We start from the raw sequence: 20,382 nt of genomic DNA, 5'->3' as shown, positions 1-20,382 counted from the left end.
ATGAGCATATACAGGGGGAGGTAATCCCCCTCAGGAACAGTCATAGGGGAGGGGAATAATGGGAAAATGGGGGGGGGGGAGGGAAGAATGGGAGGATACAAGGGATGGGTTAACCATTGAGATGTAACAAGAATAAATTAATAAAAAAATAAAAAATAAAAAAAAGAAAATCGTTCATTTCCCTTAGATTTTTAAATTTTGTGGCATATATGCCTTCAAAGTAGGATCTTATGATTCTTTGTATTTATCCAGTGTCTTTTGTTATGTCTCCCTTTTCATTTCTGATTTTGTTGATTTCAATACTGTCTCTCTGCCTTTTAGTTAGTTTGGCTAACAGTCTGTCTATCTTGTTGATTTTCTCAAAGAACCAGCTCTAGGTTTGGTTGAATCTTTGGACTGTTTTCTTAGTTTCTAATTTGTTAATTTCACCCCTGAGTTTGATTATTTCCAGATGTCTACTCCTCTTGAGTATTTCTGCTTCTTTTTTTTTCTAGTGCTTCCAGTTGTGTCATTAAGATGCTTATGTGCGATGTTTCCAATTTCTTTATAAAGGCACTTAGTGCCATGAATTTTCTTCTTAGCACTGCTTTCAATATATCCCACAAATTTGGGTATGTTGTTTCTTCATTTTCATTGAATTTCAGAAACTCCTTGATTTGTTTCTTTATTTCTTCCCTGACCCAGGTGTCATTTAGCAGAGAGTTGTTTAGTTTCCACCTACATGTAGGCTTTTTGATATTTCTGTTGTTGCTGAATTGCAACCTAAGACCATGGTGCTCTGATAGGATACAAGGTATTATTTCAATCCTCTTGTATCTGTTGAGGCTTGCTTTGTGACCTACGATGTGATCAGTTTTGGAGAAGGTTCTATGGGTTGCAGAGAAGAAGGTGTATTCTTTCTTGTTTGGGTGAAAGGTTCTATAGATATCTGTTAGATCTATTTGATCCATGGCATTGGTTATTGATGTTATTTCTCGGCTTAGTTTCTGTTTCAATGACTTATCCTTCAGTGAGAGTGGGGTGTTTAAGTCCCCTAGTATTATTGTGTGGGGATCGATGTGTGGTTTAAGCTTTTTTAGCAGATCTTTTACAAATGTGGGAGCCCTTGTATTGGGAGCATAGATGTTCAGAATTGTGATGTCATCTTGGTTGACTTTACCTTTGATGAGTATGAAGTGTCCTTCCTCATCCCTTTTGATTAATTTTGGTTAAAAGTCTATTTTGTTCAATATTAAAATGGCTACGCCTGCTTGCTTCTTGTGACCATTTGCTTGGAATATTTTTTCCAACCTTTTACCCTGAGGTAATACCCATCATTATGGGTGAGATGTGTTTCTTGAATGCAGAAGGATGTTGGATCTTGTTTATGCACTCATTCAGCTAGTCTGTGTCTTTTTATTGGAGAATTGAGACCATTAACGTTGAGAGGTATTAATGACCAGTGACTGTTAAGAGTCTTAATTTTGATGTTGGTTCCAGTCGAGCGTTTGTGTAGTTTTGTTCTTTCCATGGGATAGTTATCTATTTCCTGAGTAGTTTTGGTTGTAGCTTGACCCTGTGGGATGGAGTTTTCCTTCTAGTACCTTCTGTAAAGCTGGATTTGTGGATAGGTACTGTTTGAATTTGTTTTTGTCATGGAATATTTTGTTTTCTCCATCATTGGTTATTGATAGTTTTGCTGGGTAAATTAGTCTGGCCTGGCATCTGTGGTCTCTTAGGCTTTGCAGGATCTCTGTCTAGGCCCTTCTGGATTTGATGGTCTCTGCTGAGAAGTTGGGTGTAATTCTGATAGGTTTACCATTAAATGTTATTTGGCCCTTTTCCCTTGCAGCTTTTAATATTTTTCTTTGTTCTGTATGTTTTGTGTTTTGATTATTATGTGACAGGCAGTTTTTCTTTTCTGGTCAATTCTATTTTGTGTTCTGTAGGCCTCTTGTATGTTTATAGGCATCTCTTTCTTTAGAATGGGGAAATTTTCTTCTATGATTTTGTTGAGAATAGTTTCTGGGCCTTGGAGTCTGATATCTTCTCTTTCTTCAATGCCTATTGTCCTCAGATTTCTTCTTTTCATGGTGTCCTTAATTTCTTGTATGTTTTGTGTCAGGTGTTTTCCAGATTTGGCATTTTCTTTAATGGTTGCTTCAATATCTGTGATTGTGTCTTCTAGTCCTGAGATTCGTTCTTCCATCTCTTGGATTCTGTTAGAAAAGCTCACCTTTGTGTTGCTCGCCTTCTTCTCTGAGGTCTCACATTCTCGTTTTTCTTCTGTCTGTGTGTTTATCATTGAATCCATTTTCATTTTCATATCTTGAACTGATTTTGTGATTTCCTTCTTCTGATTGTTTGTATATTCCTGAGTTTCTTCCATTGCCTCTTTATAGGTCTTCAGAGCTTGAACCGTTTTATTTCTTTCTTTCATCTGGTTATTTGCATTTTCCTGAAAAATTTCCAGTTCCACTCTATGTGGTTCTTTTATGTCTCTCACCTGTTTCGCTACGTCTTCCTGCTTTTGATTATGAATTTTATCTGTTTCCTCCATTATCATCCTCATTACTAAGGATTTGAGGTCATTTTCTTGTATTTCCGTTGTATTTGAGTTTTCTGGGTTGTTTTCTTTGGGATAGGTGGAAACTGGAGACGCCATGCTGTTTTGGGTTTTTTTGCGGGTGCTTTTTCGCTGTCTTTTGTACATCTTGCCCTCTTTGTTTTTGTTGGGTAGCTTCCAGAGTTAGATGGAGGGAATCTAATGATAGATTCACTTGTTTTCTCACAATTTCCCTAGGCTGGAAGCTCTAATGCTTCCCTGGTGTGGATGGTAGGAGGTTACCTCTGTTGTTTTGGCCTCTCACAGCCAGTGATCCTCAGCTCCCCTGTGCTGTGGGTCCTGCAATCATTCTGGGTCTCTGAATGAGTGTTGGGTCAGGCCAAGTTATCCACAGCCTTCTGTGTCCCCTGCCAAGTCCAGCCAAGAACATTGGGCCCAAATCATGGGCCGAACTCAGTTAGATTTTCAGAGCCTGAACCGTCTGCCCAGTTTAGCTTGGTATTCTGGGCCCAAAATGCACACAGGGTCTAGCCAGAAATTTTGGGCTGGGAGTGTGCACCAAGCTCAGCTAGGGGCTTTTGGCCCAAAGTGCGTTCTGTATTCAGTTATTGACTCAGGATCCAAATTGTCCGCCATGCTCAGCCAGTAATTCTGGATTCAAACTGCACACTGTGTCCAAACAGAGTCTTAGAGCCAGGACTGTGCCTCAAGCTCAGCTAGAGTCACTGGGCCCAATCTGTCTGCCAAGCAGAGTTAGAGACTCTGGCCCCAAACTGCACGCCGAGCTCCACCTCAGTCTCCGGGGCGGAATTGTGGACTCTGGACTCACAGTGCGTGCTGAATTCAGCCCGGGACTTCGGGCCTAAACTGTGTGGATAGTCCAGCCAGAGTCTTAAGCCTGCCGAGCCTGTGCGCACAGCTCAGCTAGAGTCTCTGGACCCAATCTGCCCGGCAAGTCCAGCTAGGGCCTCTGGGCTGAATCTGCATGCTGACCTCAGCCTGCGTCAGCACCCCAGAACTGCCTGCCAAACTGAGCTAGTGTCTCGGGCAGAACTGCTTGCTGAGCCGAGCCAGTGCCTCCGGTGGAACTTAGTGATCCGCCCAGCCTGTGTCACAGCAGGAAAACCGCAGTTGCCCTGAGCCAGCGCCTCGGGTGGAACTGAGCTCTCCGCCCAGCCTGCATCATAGCAGGGGAGCTGTGGCTGCACTGAGCTAGCGCTTAGGGTGGAACTGAGCTCTCCGCCCAGCCTGTGTCACAGCAGGGAGCTGTGGCTGCGCTGAGCTAGTGACTCAGGCAGAATTGCTTGCTGAGCTGAGCCAGCATCTCCATGGCACTGCGCACTGAGATGAACCCGGGACTCTGGGACCGAACTGTCCGCCGAGTCCAGTCTGTGTCCTAAGGCACCACGCAACCCAAATCCTGCCTAGAGTCCCCTCTCCCGCAGCAATTCTCACCGGCCACCACACCAATCGCTTTCACTGGAAGGCTCTGAGCTGCAAATCTCAGCCACCGCTGCTGCTGACGTTGCTGCTGATGCCTCTGCTGCTGCTGCTCTGATCCGAGAAAATCCACGCTCCTCCCGTGTGCAGGGGCACACAGGTCCTCCACACCCTGGTCCCTCAGAACCATGGAGCACTCCTGCTGCCGTGGTGTGGGGACCTAGGTGTTCTTGGCTCAGAAATTTGTGCAATTCTCTGAATTGTTCACTGGAGCCTCCAAACACGGTCCACACTGCTCGCCACCATCTTGGATCTCTCATAACTTAACTTCTTTAATTTAATCTAAGACGATCTTGTCCCCTAATCAACTAAGCTTTGTTGGAAAACTATACTGTCTTGTCTTCAATGCCCCTCAGAGACTAGAGAAGGAATAAAACTTAAATTCCTGAGTGAACCAGCAGTGTGGGTTAGCAGTTCCCAAAATGTTCAATTGACTTAAGACAGTTTACTGCCTGACATGTATAGAACTCATTATTCTCATGATTGTCACATGGTTCTCCATGCTGTATGTAGTGTGTTTTATACACGTGTAATAAAATGAAAGTATTAATGAAAATTAAAAAAAAGATGCCTATTGTATGTGAAAAAATAAAAATAGTAAGATGAATGTAAGGCAGCAGTCATTTAAAGGCTTTATACTCTGGCCAAGTGAGGTGGGTGGGCTACAGATAGTAATTTCAGATCTTTAATTGTTAAGTGCTGCATCAGCTATATAATTCATTATTCTGTATATTGCGAGATATTCTCTCATACTACCAGCTGTGTTTGCTGAAACAGACGGTGAATTATTTAACCTTTAAAAACCATTTTCTATAATTCTATGGTGGTATTTGCACATGTACTCTGCTTTCTTTATAAACAAACCATATAAATCTTATTCCAGACTGTTAGTGAGTTTGGAAAATCCAGGAACTGTGGACAGACTGATGACATTTGTGCTAATTAAGGAACCATTTAAAAATAGTTTATCCTTCAAACAAATGTCAAATTGTTTGCTTACATAAAAAATAATGTAAAGAATGGCAAGTTTAGAATTTTTTAAAAATAACTACTATCAGGTAGTGAATGACATGTAAAAGATAAATTTTACTGACATTTTGATCTGGACTAAAATAAATTTGAATCTAATTGAGGGAAATAGCTTCCATTTAAAAAAAAATAAGAAAAAACCATGCAGTGTTGAAATGATTAAGATATAAAACAAATTAAGAATTTTACAACTTCATTTTATGATTCAGCATGGTACCTGAAGAAGAAAATTGAGGTTTTGGATTTTTCGTTAGGCATCCTGGCCAGTTGTAAAGGGGACAGTGTTTTATTTTCTAGCTCTCTGAGGGAGTGGCAGCCAGTGCATCTCTGGCACTGTTATGACAATGAAACCATTCAGACATGAGAAATTATCTCAAACAATTTTCTTCATCTCACCGTGGAGCTTTCTCTAGGAAGTAACTGGAAATCATGCAGCTGAGAACCTGTAATATAAACAGTATCTGCAAAGCCAGCCTTACTGCTTAGCCGACTGAGGAAATGGACTGGCAGCACTGGGAAAGCTGTGTGGACAGCTGGCTTGGCAATGAACCCACAAAGGCTCTGCTCTGCCTCAATGCAGATGGACTCATCGGGGCGACTGTGACGAGTGGAGCGCATGCTATTTGATTACTGTAATGTTTGAAAAAGGTGAGGCCTGAAGTATTTTTTTTTAACCACATCTGCAAACTTGGCAAGAAGGCACATGAAGGCAATGGGTGGGTGTTACACATACAGGCTCCAGACCTGAAGAATTGAGTCCATGACTGAACCTTTGCTTGCCCCTGGTCATACTGATGAAAGCTTGCCCATGGAGGCTAAGGTGAGATTGTGGCAGGCAATGATCTAGGTATAGGTCAAGGACACTGAGAAGGAGTTGGCTCATCTATGCAGGGATCAAGGGCACATGAAAACATGGAGGCTGTGGGGATGGGCATCTTTCAGCAAGCATGTCCCCAAGAATATTTGAAGAAAGAATGATCTCATGTACAAGTCACTGCAGAGCTTTAAATGAAGGACTAGGACAGATTTTTATGACTAAATATGCTTTAGAGTAGTGTCAGACAGATTTCCAGGTCAAGATATGGGAGTTTCCCTAAGACACCAGCCAAGGACAATACATGCAGTGAACTTCGAACTCCTACCCAGATCTACCCAATGGACAGGACATTCTTCACAGTTGAGTGGAGAGTGGGGTCTGACTTTCACAAGAACTCTGGTGCCCATATTTGACCACGTCCCCTGGATAGGGAGACCTGGTTGCACTCAGAGGAAGGATAGCAGGCTACCAAGAAGAGACTTGATACCCTATGAGCATATACAGGGGGAAGAGGTCCCCCTCAGTCACAGTCATAGGGGAAGGGAGTAAGGGGAAAATGGGAGGAATGGAGAATAGGAGGATACAAGGGATAGTATAACAATTGAGATGTAATATGAATAAATTAATAAACTATATTAAAAAAATATATGGGAGTTTCCACTTGCCCTGCTCCTGTCCTTCCTCGTCACTGCTAGCTTGCTTCACTGCAGCGTAGTGGTATAGCATATTAACTGGATAGAGTTGTTGTAAACAGTTCTTAGTTTCCCTGTGCCCTCTTTCTGTTCTGGGAGCCCATCCTGGATGCCACCCTATATCTCATCTAGGGATCCTCTTTAGCCAAAGGTTTTTTATATCCTTGGTGATTTGAAAGAGGACAGGGAAGATATTTACGTCACTGTGTCTCTGTTGGAATTTTTCAATGTTCTCATGATCAGACTTTGGTTATGAATTCCACAATGGTATAGAGAGATGTTTTGTCATGTACTATTAAAAGCATGTGCCATAAACAGTCTCTCACTAGTGAAGTTGGCCCTCTTCGTTTGACTAATGTGGTCAGGTTTGTCCATCATGCAATTACTGTCCTGCTCCTGTCTATCTTGTGGTGTTTAAAGTCTCTTTGCATAGTCTACAATTACGGAGCTGGGATTATTCTCCACTTCCTTGAAGGCAAAGCCCTTAGATCAATTATTTTGCATATTTATACAGAGGAGATCCATATCTCCTCAAAGATGATTTTATTTGACCATCCATTCTTATCAGTTTGGAGTTTTTGATACTAATATACACTTTACATGGTACAGAAATTCTAGGAAGTTTATGCAAATGTGGACATTACGAGATCTGTCTTTTTTTCTATCTGTCACCACATAGTGAATTTCTACAATTTTATCCTGCTTTATCATCAATTTTGAATACAGTTTTGACATTCTCAACCTAGTTTAAAGCTCACCTTCTCACAGTTCCTCAGTGTTGTCAGTCCAGATATTTGCTATATACAGCTGATGTCCTCTAGAACAGCAAGACACAGTCAACCTGACTGAGTCCACCCCGAAGATATAATGGGGTGGCTATCTAGAATGGTGACTATACAGAAATCATGCCTGCTAGCCCTGAACTCATTCATTAATAGAGCTCTGCTTGGAAAGTATGCTTAACTAAACTGGAGACCTCAAGAAAATTTTTAGCCGTGCGTTCATCTCTCTTCTCACTCTCTATCTGCTTACTGAGTTTGTTGCACATGGTGTGTACATACACACACATGCATGCATGTGCACACATGTGTGCGTGCATACACACCTGCTTCTGTTATTTTACAGTTTTCAAATATTAGTTTATCTGTCTCTCACCTGATCGATGCATCTCTTTTCTCCTGGCCAAGATTCTCCTAGGTTGTAGCTGTCTTGTTAGGGATAAATTAAACAAAGAGTAAAGTTCTATGATCATCTATCACTGCAATCAGCTTTCTGTCAGTGGGACACCTCATCAGAGAGGATGGATGATTAAGCCTGGGCTGTATTCCAGGACAAAATAATATTATGAAAGATGCACTGTAACAGTTTGTGGTGCTCCCCTGGAGCACATCATGGAGAGTGTAGAGTCTCCTTGCTGTTCTTCTTAAGAAAGGCCCTAAGCCAAAACTACAGAAAAATGTATAGGTCACCATCATGCTTGTATATGTACTTGTATGGTATGTTTAAATATTAATTTGATTTTGACACTGTAAGAGCCTATAGGCTTATTTTGTATGTTTTCTGTACTAGTTATAAAACTTGCCACTTTTACATAGAACTTCATATAACCATATTGAAAAATGGAAATAGAAACTGAGATACAGGTGCTAAGCGTGCTTATTGCTTCCAGAGTGTCATCATTCCTAATTCTTCTCAGTTGATAAAACAGAGGACTACATGTGTGTATAATAATCAGTATATATACATTTACTTACAAACATTCTTGTGTAACCATCTGTATCTGTGTTAAGCTAAATATAAGTTCATATTGACAGCTTGCCTCTCATAGTTACCATAAAGATCATTCTAGCATTCTTTTTTTTTGAAAATATATGTTATTTATATTATTTTTAACTGCTTCACTTTACATATCAATTGAAACCACCTCCCTCATCTCCTCCTGGTTCCACCCTCCTCCCCTCCTCTCCGTTCCCCCTTCTCTAGTCCTCAGAAAGGGGGAGAACTCCTCCCCTATCATCTGACCCTAGATTATCAAGTCTATTCTGAAGTGAACAGTAAGTGGGCACCAGAGTCCATGTCAGAGATAGCCCTACTCTCAATATTATGGGACCCACAAGGATATAGTGCTGCCAATCAACTACATCTGAAAAGGGGGTCTAGGTCCTCACCATGCGTGGTCTTGGTTGGGGCATCAATATCTGCAGGATAGTCCCTCGGCCCAGATTTGCTGGCTCCATTGGTCTCCTTGTGGATCTCCTATCCCCTCCAGGTCCTTCTATCCTCAAACTCTTCCATAAGACTCCCTGCTCTCCACCCCAAAGTTTGGCTGTGACTCTCAGCATCTGCTTTGATCCCCTGCTAGGTAGAGTCTTTCAGAGGACATCTATGGTAGGGTCTCATCCTGGTCCTTCTCTTCAACCACTTCCATTCTATTCTATTTGCCCTTCTGAATGAGAATTAAGCATCTCCATAGGGTCCTCCTTGTTATTTAGCTTTTTTTTTTTTACATCTTTAAAATTTTTTTTATTAATTTATTCTTGTTACATCTCAATGTTTATCCCATCCCTTGTATCCTCCCATTCTTCCCTCCCTGCCAATTTCCCCTTATTGCCCTCCCCCATGACTGTTCCTGAGGGGGATTACCTCCCCCTGTATATGTTCATAGGGTATCAAGTCTCTTCTTGGTAACCTGCTGTCCTTCCTCTGAGTGCCACCAGGTCTCCCCCTCCAGGGGACATAGTCAAATGTGAGGCACCAGAGTACGTGAGAAAGTCATATGCCACTCTCCACTCAACTGTGGAGAATGTTCTGACCATTGGCTAGATCTGGGTAGGGGTTTAAAGTTTACCTCCTGTATTGTCCTTGGCTGGTGCCTTAGTTTGAGCGGGACCCCTGGGCCCAAATCTGCCTATCATAATGTTCTACTTGTAGGTTTCTAGGACCTTCTGGATCCTTCTACTTTGCTATTTAGCTTTTTTATGTCTGTGTATTGTAGTGTGGTTATCCTGTCTTATGTGGCTAATATCCACTTATAAGTGAGTATATACTATTCATCTCTTTCAGAGTCTGTGTTACTTAGGTGACCATTTCTAGTTCCATCCATCTGCCTGCAAATTTCAAAATTTGCTTGTTTTTAATAGGTGAGTAGTGTTCCATTGTGCAAATGTACCACAGTTTCTTTATCCATTTCTCACTTGAGGGACATCTAGGTCATTTCTAGATTCTGGCTATTAGAAATAAAACTGCTTTGAACATAGTGCTCTGAACATAGTCCTTGCTGTATGATAGAGTATCTTTTGGGTTTATGTGTAGAAGTAGTATAGCTGAGTCTTGAGGTAGAACTATCCCCAATTTCTGAGAGAGTGCTAGATTGATTTCCAAATTGATTGTACAAGTTTGCACGCCCACCAGCAATAGACGAGCATTCCTGCTTCTCCACATACTTGCCAGTATGTGCTGTCACTTCAGTTTTTGATCTTAGCCATTCCGACCAATGTAAGATGGAATCTCAGAGTTGTTTTGATTTGCATTTCCCTGATGACTAGGGGAGTTGAACATTTCAGTTGCTTCTTTGCCATTCAATATTCCTCTGTGGAGAATTCTCTGTTTAGTTATATACCCCATTTTTAACTGGATTATTTGTGTTTCTTGGTGTTTAATTTCTTGTATTCTTAATATATTTTGGATACTAGTCCTCTGTCAGATGGAGAGAGGGTTGGTGAAGATCTTTTCCCATATGTAAGGTGTCGTTTTGTTCTGCTGACAGTGTCTTTTGCCTTACAGAAGCCTTTTAGTTTCATGAGCTCTCACTCATTAATTGTTGATCTCAGAGCCTGAGCTATTGATGTTCTGTTCAGGAAGTTGTCTCCTGTGCTAATGAGTTCAAGGCTCTTCCCCACTTTTTCTTCTAACAGATTTAGTGTTGAGGTCTTTAATCTACTTGGACTTTAGTTTTGTGCTGGGTCATAAATAAGCATCTATTTGCATTTTTCTACAAGCAGACATCCAGTTAGACCAGTACCATTTGTTGAAGATGCTGTCTTTTTTCCATTGTATGGTTTTGGCTTCTTTGCCAAAAATCAAGTGTCCATAGGCGCGCGCGCGCGCGCGTGTGTGTGTGTGTGTGTGTGTGTGTATTTATTTCTGGGTCTTCTATTTGATTCCATTGATCCACCTATCTGTTTTTATGCCAGTACTATGCAATTTTTATTACTGTTGTTCTATAGTACAGCTTGATATCAGGGGTGGAGATACCTACAGAAGATCTTTTATTGTGCAGGATTGTTTTATGTATTTTGGTTTTTCTTTTTCCATATGAAGTTGAGAATTTTTCTTTCAAGGTCTGTGAAAAATTATGTTGGGAATTGCATTGAATCTGTAGATTCCTTTGCTAAAATGGCCATTTTTACTATGTTAATCCTACAGACCCATAAGCATGGGAGTTCTTTCCACCATCTTATATCTTCTTCACTTTCTTTATTCAGAGACTTGATGATTTTTTTTCCCAAAAAATGTTGCACTTGCTTGGTTAGAGTTACACCAAGATACTTTATGGTGTTTTGTGGCTATTGTCAAGGGTGTTGTTTACCATTCTCAACAAAGGAGTATTGAATGGCCAAGAAGCACTTAACGAAATGCTAAACATCCTTAGACGTCATGGAAATGCAACCCAAAATCACCTTGGGATTCCATCTTTTTTTTTTTTTATTAATTTATTCTTGTTACATCTCAATGTTTATCCCATCCCTTGTATCCTCCCATTCCTCCCCCCCCCCATTTTCCCATTATTCCCCTCCCCTATGACTGTTCCTGAGGGGGATTACGTCCCCCTATATATTCTCATAGGGTATCAAGTCTCTTCTTGGCTACTTGCTGTCCTTCCTCTGAGTGCCACCAGGTCTCCCCCTCCAGGGGACATGGTCAAATGTGAGGCACCAGAGTACGTGAGAAAGTCGTATCACACTCTCCACTCAACTGTGGAGAATATTCTGACCATTGGCTAGATCTGGGAAGGGGTTTAAAGTTTACCTCCTGTATTGTCCTTGGCTGGTGCCTTAGTTTGAGCAGGACCCCTGGGCCCAAATCTGCCTATCATATTGTTCTACTTGTAGATTTCTAGGACCCTCTGGATCCTTTTATTTTGCTGTTCTCCCATGCGTCTCTCATTTAGAGTTTGGGATTCCATCTTACACCTGTCAGAATGGCTAAGAACAAAATCTCAAGTGGCAGCACATACTGGCAAGGATGTGCCTCCATTGCTAATGTAGTATAAACTTGTGCAACCACTTTTGAAATCAATCTGACACTTTCTCAGAAAATTGGAAACAGCTCTACTTCAATACCCAGGTAATCCACTTCTGGAATTATACCCAAAGGATGCTCTACAATACAAAAGGACATTTACTCAACTACATTCATAGCAACTTTATTTGTAGTAGCCAGAAACTGGAAACAATTTCAGTTGAAGTACCTCAACTGAAAATGGATACAGAAACTGGTACATCTACACAATGGAATACAGTTCAGCAGTCAAAAACAAGGACAGCGTAAGATTTTCAGGCAAATGGATGGATCTGGAAAGATAAACCTGAGGTAATCCAGACCCAGAAAGATATGCATTGTATATACTCATAAAAAACTATTATCCATATAATACAGGTTTGCCATACTAGAACCCACAGACCTAAAGAAACTAAGTAACAAGGAGGACCTTAGGAAGGACTTTTTATTCTCATTCAGGAGGGCAGATACAATAGACACTGGAAGTGGTTGAAGAGATAGTACAGGACAGGAGTTTACCATAGATGTCCTCTGAAAGATTTTACCCAGCAGGGGATTGAAGCAGATGCTGAGACTCACAGCTAAACTTTGGGCAGAGTTAAGAGAGTCTAATGTAGGAGTGATGGGATAGAAGGATCTGGAGAGAGGGACTCCACAAGAAGACCCACAGAGCCAACGCATCTGCAAGCAGAGCCTGTGGAGATTGATGCACCAACCAAAGACCATGCATGGAGAGGATGTAGGCCCCCTGCTCAGATGTAGCCAAAAGGCAAGTCTTCATATGAGTTCCCTAGTACCCTTACGAGGGCCTGTCTTTGCCATGCACTCAGTTGCCTGCTCTTCAATCACTTTCCCCTGGCCAGACAGCCTTGCCAGGCCACAGGAGAAGAGTGTGCAGGCAGTCTTGATGAGACTTGATAGGCTAGGGTTAGTTGGTAGAGGATGAGGGTTTCCCCTTTCTGAGGCTTAGGGATGGGGAGAAGAGGGAGGTAGGGTGGGACAGAGAGGATACAAGGGAGGAGGCTGTGGTTGGAGTATAAGTGGAAGATATTGAAAATAAATTTGAATTAAAAATTCTTATCAGAAAGGTGTATAAAATTATTTTTGTTTATCATGAAAATTCTAAGAATTTTACAAAGTTTGACTCAGTGAATTGGTATGTGAGGTACATAGTTACTGTCTCCACTGCATAGACGAGAAAAATGAGGCAGAGATCTGTTTGTCACTGTTAAGAAATGTCTGTTGAGATTTTTGACTCTGCCAATCAGGCTTTATGTTCTGAGGGTTTAGGCAGTTTCAGATTTCCTCTCTCAATTACATTTCTGAAATCCAGAGTATAAGAGGACAATATTTTAGCTTCTGCAAAATTCTAGTCTACACTGTTATATATTATTATGCATAAAACTGAGGCATTAGAAAGCCTGATCAAGGAAACAATGTAGTTTATAATAAAGCAAACTGTGCTCTGCTGGGTTGAGAAGCCACTGTGCTAAGCTTGTCATCATTCATGACCTAGTCCACTGGCTATAAGCTGTGGTGGTGTGCTGCGTGAGTTATTATTTGTGTCTTGCATTCATAAATCTTCTTTAAGAACAGACATATGGGTCCTAGCCCAGAAGGAAATGACTATAACCATTGTAAATCCTACCTTTTAAAATTAAGAAGATGTAAACAAAAACAATGACACTTTAAAAAGTCTATTCAGATAGTGATAAAAAGAAGTCAGCCTTTGGAGGAAGCTTGTTTCCGTTTATAGTTTTTAATCAGTTATCTCATTCCCTTTAGGAAATAAGAAAGATTATTCTACCTACTAAATTTTATCATATCCAAATTTGTCTTTAGGCACTGGTGTTAGCACTCAAAGGTGTATTTTGTTATCATCATAATTAAATAAAGATTATCTATCTCTGGTGCTTTGAGTATTTATCAGATATATAATGATCTTATTTTACTGACATTGTTAAGGTCAGAGCTTGAGCCCTGGCAGCCCTAACAAGCTAGGCTTGGCCACCCACTCTTAATATGCCAATTAAAGAGACAATTAATAGTGAAAACTAAGGAAGAGATTTATTCAGTGTGGCCACATAGGGAAGAGGTATAAATAAAGAGGTCCACTGACCCCCTTCAAATCTATCTTAAAGTACCAACATAAGGTTTTAGTTTATATAACTAAACTTGGCCCACCATTTTTTTTGGCTTCTTTCCCTCCTGCAAGGTGGTCCTACAAGTTGTCATAACCCTGTGATCTCTCTTCCCAAGAGACAACCTTCCTCTGGCTGGTATCAGGATTCAGCTTTTTCCTTCTTCCAGAACAAGCCTCCTAATGAAATTTCAGTTTCTCAGGGACAGCCAAAAGATTTCAAACTACTAAAATAGCGGCTGTAAATGTTTCTTAGAATATATTCATTTTTGGCTCATGTTAGGATGCTACAAGAAGGCCCTAGCCAGCTGATCCTACATTTTAGCTCCATGCTTGTAGACTTCCCAGCCTCAAGAACTGTGAGCCAAAGTAAATCCTTTTTCTTATAAATTATGCAGCCTGAGGCATCTTGCTATAATGACAGAACATGGACTGAGATTGCAAATGAACAGGAAAACTCTCAACAATCCTGTTTTAGGCAATATTATAGCCTGAGTCTGGTCCTGAGCTATGAACCTGGGATGTATGCTATCGGTAAAGTTCTCCTTGTGACTGACATTGAGCTGACTACACTCACACAACAGTTCAGAGTCATTGGGACTTGAGAATTCCAGAACACTGTGAGGAATCCAGAACAATGACTTGTCTTTTTTTTTTTTTTTTTTTTTTTTTTTTTTTTTTTTTTTTTTTTTTTGTGGGGTGGTGTGGGTCACGCATGGCCAAAAGATGCAGATGCCCATCAATGCAATGGATGGTTGAAATAATAGAGGAGAGTGGAAAGAATAGATTAGAGAAGAAGATAAAGAACACGTGAGGATAATCCCTCTGCATTTCATGCTCAGGACTAAGTACAGGACACTGGGTCTTTATCTACTACCTTAGGAAAAGAAATTAGGAAACAGACTCTAGGAAAAGAAATGGACGTATTTATGGTTTGGCCAAACGGATTTGGAGGAGTCTAATTTCTCCCTACCATGAGACAAACCATGAAAACAGGATCAGAACATGTGTACATTTAATTGCAATCCAGTTACACCCTGATAACTCAGGCCTCACATTGTTCTCATTGTTCCCATCTACTGTTATAAAGGACACTTTTTTTTTGTGGCACTAAGGAAAATCATATAAAGAGTCTTCAGTTTTGAAAGAGAAAAGAATCCTAGAGGTTTCATGGGTGGATTTAAACTCTCACTATTCTTGGCCTATCAGAGTTTTTTGTTCTTTTTTCTTTTTCCTTGGCATTTTCGTTTTTTAAAATTTTATTAATTTATTCAGATTACAACTCAATTGTTATCCCATCACTTGTATCCTCCCAATCCTCCCTCCTTCCCTCTTTCACCCTATTCCCCTCTCCTAGGTCTATGATAGAGGGGGACCTCCTCCCCCACTATATGGTCATGGGCTCTCAAGTCTCATCTTGGTATCCTGTTTATTCTTTCTTTGAGTGCCACCTTCTTAAGCCCATTCCTTTGATAAGTATGGAGGAAAGCCTTTTGGATCTCTTCTCTGGAAGTGAACTTCGTCCTGTATGTCAGTTTCACACACAGATGGCGATAGACTGGTAGCTGAAGGGAGGGGCACACACATCTCTCATTAGAATATTTTATTTCCTTCAGGCTTCAGCATGAGATCTTGCCTACATTTTAATTGATGACCACCTTTTGTACTCGTACAGGCTTCACATGGAAGTGAGAAAGCAGTTTAGCCTTTCAGATAATCAGCCACCATAAGTCTTAGGGGTATAGAGGTCTCCCTTTTGCAGAGATAAAGAAAGCTGTGTCCTTTTTGAGTTACTCCAATTGTTTAAGACAATGCATTTTAGGCTGTGCCTTGCCCTGGGTAGCCCCATGATAAAAATCAGTATTTCATCTTATTTTGTGTATAAATACAGAGGAAGAATGACTCTCAATTTAAATTATGACCATAGATACCACAACCAGTTCAGCACCACAGATCAGCAGATACCTTACTCCAAGTAAAAGGTATTATCTTCAAACTTACCAATGTTAATTTGGAACATATAAGCACATGGCTTACTAAAGCCATATCACAAAAATAATCCCCCAAATTCATTGAACACACTAAAGCAATGAAGACTGCAGTGCTTTCACCTGGACCTTGTAAGAACACCTAATGTTTTGATGCAGAGAGAGTCCTACAGGCCTGTCATCTGACTACCTGATTGATATGGTCATCACTAGACTGATAGGAAGAGAATTAATGACTATCCCTGAGACTTCAACTTCAAAACAGTCCCTACTGCTTGCTGCTTGACAGGACCTACACAAATCACTTAGCGATCCATCCATCTATGAATCCATCATCCACCCATCCATTGTCCATCCGTCCTTTCACCCAGCCATCCATCCTTCTCCACCTCTATTCCTGTTCTGTGCTTCTAAGATTCAGCTGTGGACCTACTGTGCTATGCAGACCTCCAGTAGCTCTCCAACTGTGTTCTTTCATATCTAACTGATGTCACTCTATCTGCACCAGCCCTATAGCTCTGTGTCTAGTAAGGCATTTTTGAACTCTGTGGCCTCTAAAATAATTTTGTAGTTATTCTATAACCTCTCTTTCCTTGTCTGTCTGTCTCTGCCTCTCTGTGTGTTTCTGTCACTTTCTCGTCTATCATCTACTTATGTGAAGTATAATGTGATTTGAGAGTTAATATTTGCTATTAATATTGTAATAAAAAACCTGACATCAGGGGAAATCAAGACTACATTGTAAAAGAATTCAATATAACTTGTGAATGTGTTTTTAGTCAATAAATTCTGACATTTTAGAAAGTCATAAACATGTCTATGTTCCTGTATAATATGTTCATAACACCTTCCATGCCATTTTAGTGATTAGAGCTCACTTTTCCCACTTTTTTTTTTTTTTTTTTTTTTTTTTTTTTTGCTTTCTAATAAGGCTATGGAAATTTACATGACTTCTCCCATGTAAGACGTAAGAAAAGATGATGATTAAAATCCTGGATAATCTCCACCCACCCCCCAGAAGAGAAATGAATATTCCCATCTCATGCCATATAATTCCACCTTCTCATCTTTTCTAATACAAAAACCATTCCAATTATGAATCAGGTGTCAATTTGATAAATGTATGTCTTGCTCTATTCTTGGCTAAAAGTAAACATCTCCTCTACCCAGTCAGCACTGAGTCTTATTATCACAGTGCACAGAGCAGAGAAGAACCTCACTTGAGGGTAAAAACATTACCCTCAAGACATATCCTCAGGGATTCAGATTCAATCCTGACTTCATCCTGGGTCTTCTTTCAGGAGCTTTAGGCTTAAGAAAAGGACTAGTTGAGTCAGTGAACAAGGGATCTGTTAGAACTAGGCAGTCTTGGTAAAGGTGTGCTCCTGTCCATGGACACATTATTCACTCATTGTCTCAAATCCACTTTTTAAGGCAGTCTAAAGCCTTTTTTTTGGGGGGGAGGTTGTTTTTTCTTTCTTTTTCTCTTTAAATTTTTTATTATAATTTATTCACATTACATCTAGATTGTAATCCCCTCACACTTATCGCATTTACCGTCTTGTTCCTCCCACCCCTGCCTCTGATCTATTCCCCTCCCCTAGACCTCTGACAGGTAGGGTCATCCTCCCCAACAGTCTGACCACAGCCTATCAGGTGTCATCGGACAGTCTGCTTGCCCCTCCTCAGCGTTCCCACAGGGCCTCCCTGCCAAGGGGTAGTGATAAAAATCACTGGCACCAGAGATCTTGTCAGAGACAGTCCCCCCACTCCAACCCCCTTCCCCACATGGAGAGTGAGCTGTCCATCATCTACACCTGAAAAGAGGTCCAGGTCTTCTGCTTGCACTATCCCTGGTGGTGCATCAGTCCCTGTAGGCACCCTTGGGTCCAGATCCATCAGTCTTGATAATCTCCTTGTGGAGCTCCTGACAACCTCTTCCTCTCCACCCCACCTTCCCCTCACCTGTCATTCCATCCCCCAACTCTTCCATACAACTTGCAGCTCTTAGCCCAGCTCTTTTCCTGGAGTCAGGCTGCAAGTCCCAGTATCTGACCTGATTCCCCGATGGGTGAAGACTCTCAGAGGACATCTATGTTGGGCTAATATCTACTTATAAATGAGTATATGCCATGCTTGCTTTTCTGAGTCTGGGATACCTCACTCAGGATAATCTTTTCTAGTTCCTGCCATTTGCCTGCAAATTTCAATATTTATTTGTTTTTTTAATAGCTGACTTGTAGTCCATTGTGTAAATGTACCACAATTTCTTTATCCATTCTTTGGTAGAGGGTTGTTTCCAGATTCTGGCTATTATGAATAAAGATACTATGAACATAGTTGAGCAAATGTCTTTGTGTGGTGGACTTTCAGGTATGCGACAAGGAGTGGAATACCTGCGTCTTGAGGTACTGTCATCACCTGAGATAGATCAATCTGGTTTCTCTAAGATAACTTGCACAAGTGTGCATCCTTGCCCTTCTCATCCAACTTTGTGTCACTTCTCTTCCTTCTCGTATCTTACTCTTCCTTCTTAATATCAAGACGAGTTGTGCTGCCTAAACATTCTTAGATGTGTGACTTTTCGTTGGATTATCAAGATATGCTGAAGTCTTAGAGAAAATTGACCCTATCAGCAACTAAGAATAGCCAATAGTTTTGCATATAGCGGTGGAACTTCCTGCCCATCTTCCTTCTCCAATGATGGTATTTGGTATGACTTGGGCTTGCATAGGTTTTATGCATGGTGTTTCAATAACTGTGATTTTGTCGGTACAACTGTTCTGTTGTTTATAGAGGACTAAGTTTCCTTGTATTCATTCACTGCCTCCGGATTTTACATTCTTTCTGTCCTCTCTTACATAACGATCACTGAGCATTTGGAGGAGGTACAGTATATATGTTCTATTTAGGAACGAGAATCCTTTGGTCTCCTATTCTCTATAGATTAGCCAATTGTCGGTCTCTGTGTTGATCATCTACTACAAACAGAAGCTGCTATTATGAGGGTTGAGAGATGCCCTAATCAAAGAATATAATGGTAGGTCATTAGGAGTATAAGACATAGTCTAATACTATGTCTACTTAGCAGAATAATAGGAGTAGTTTCTCCTCTAGTTTCCATGTCCTGCCTAGCCTTAGATTCTTGGCCTGGTATTCGTGTCAGGTATGAGTATTATTTTGTGGGTCAGGCCTTTAATCCAAGCAGAAAGTAGCTGGATGACATTCACACCACTATTGCAATAGTAGCCATATCTTGCAAAACTGGTTCTACATTAAATGTAGTTTACAAGAGTTTTCAGTTGAGTAAGACTGAAGATTATTTTTATCTTCCACTTTCTATCATGACACTTTCTAGCCTATGAAAGCTAGCCAGTAAGGATAAATGTTTCCTTTTGTTCTTTTCAATTTACTATTATTAATGAGTAGCATTCTTAGTTTTTCTTTGAAGGACTGGTAGAATTTTTTACTGAAACCATTTGGTTCTAAACCCACTTTAGTTAGGAGATTTTAAATTATTAGTTCTATGTCACTAGAGGTGAAATGGTTATGGGTCTACCTAAATTATGTATTTAATTTTAATTTAACTTTGGTTAAATTCATCCATTTACATTCTAGAAATTCATTAATTTCTTTTAGATTGCCCAGTGTTGTGGAATATAAGGTTTTGTTTTTTTTTTTTTTTTTTAAAGTATGTCCTTACAATTTTCTGAAATTTCTTAGTTTTTATTTTTTTCCTCTCTTTAATTTGGGTAGTTTAGCTAAAAAATTCTCACTCTTGTTAATCTTTTCAAAGAATCAAATCTTGGTTTCATTGATCATTTGAATTGCTTTATTTCATTAGTTTCAGCTCTGATTTTGATTTTTCTCTTCTCAACTAACTTTATTTACACAGAATTTCTCTGTAGCCCTGACTGTCCTGGACTTGCTTTGTAGACCAGGCTGGCCTCAAACTCACAGAGATCCATTTGCTTCTACCTCACAGAGTGCTGGGATTACAGGCATGTACCACCATGCCTGACTCTAATCTAATTTTTTGAGTGTTGATTATTCTTATTTTTCTAAGAAACTTAAGGTATATCATTAACTGATTAATTAGAAAACTCTCAGATTTTTGATGTAGGCCCTTAACTTTCCTTTTATGGCTGCTTTCATTGTGCCCCGTATATTTTGGTATGTTGTGTTTTCATTTTCATTCCATTCTCAGAATTTAAATTTTTCTTCTGATTTCTTTCTTTTTCTTATGTTTAATGTGTTTATTGCTGCATTTTCACAGCAGCCTCTGAGTACTTTACCAGGGGGACTAGTTAGGCTTGCAATAAAAAATCTGTTTGATGACATATCATAAACTCATTCAATTGCTTAAGAAAACAGGGAATAATGTGCTAAGT

This window comes from Acomys russatus, chromosome 2 (genome assembly GCF_903995435.1).
Source record: "Acomys russatus chromosome 2, mAcoRus1.1, whole genome shotgun sequence".
In the NCBI taxonomy this organism is placed as follows: Eukaryota; Metazoa; Chordata; class Mammalia; order Rodentia; family Muridae; genus Acomys; species Acomys russatus.
The sequence above is the reverse complement of the archived record's forward strand: the minus strand, read 5'-3'. Positions refer to the sequence as shown.